Genomic DNA, 482 nt, shown 5'->3' on the forward strand with positions numbered 1-482 from the left:
CACACACACACACACACACACACACACACACACACACACACACACACACACACACACAAACTTAAGATGGATTCTGATGAAAAAAGAAATGACAATGCTAGCCGGCTAGTAAGGATATTTATTGAACTTGCAAAGCAGTGTTTTATAAACATTAACATCTTACATCTTATTACTCTTTGGGTGCCAATTTTGGACTAGGACGACTGCTTTGTGGTCTCAGATAAATGCTTACAGTAAGTTCCAGTTTATTGACTCAGTTAATATTAAAGGATTTTTAAGTACGGAAGAAGTGCTAAATTTCTAATCCAAACTCCGCAGGTCCTCCAAACTCACCCCAACCCCCAGTCAAGTGCTTTTTCTAACTCTTTCACTGGGAATAGAAACTATGCTATCATCCCCACCCCCGGTGCCTCTTTTACCCCTGGAGATCGAAGAGGCTTTCCATTCTCCTGTGGGTCTTCATGACCCCCGGACGTTGTGCC

Source organism: Petaurus breviceps, unplaced genomic scaffold, assembly GCF_028583685.1.
Source record: "Petaurus breviceps papuanus isolate PSGF00001 unplaced genomic scaffold, PetGlider_PUasm1.0 90702, whole genome shotgun sequence".
NCBI classification, from domain to species: Eukaryota; Metazoa; Chordata; class Mammalia; order Diprotodontia; family Petauridae; genus Petaurus; species Petaurus breviceps.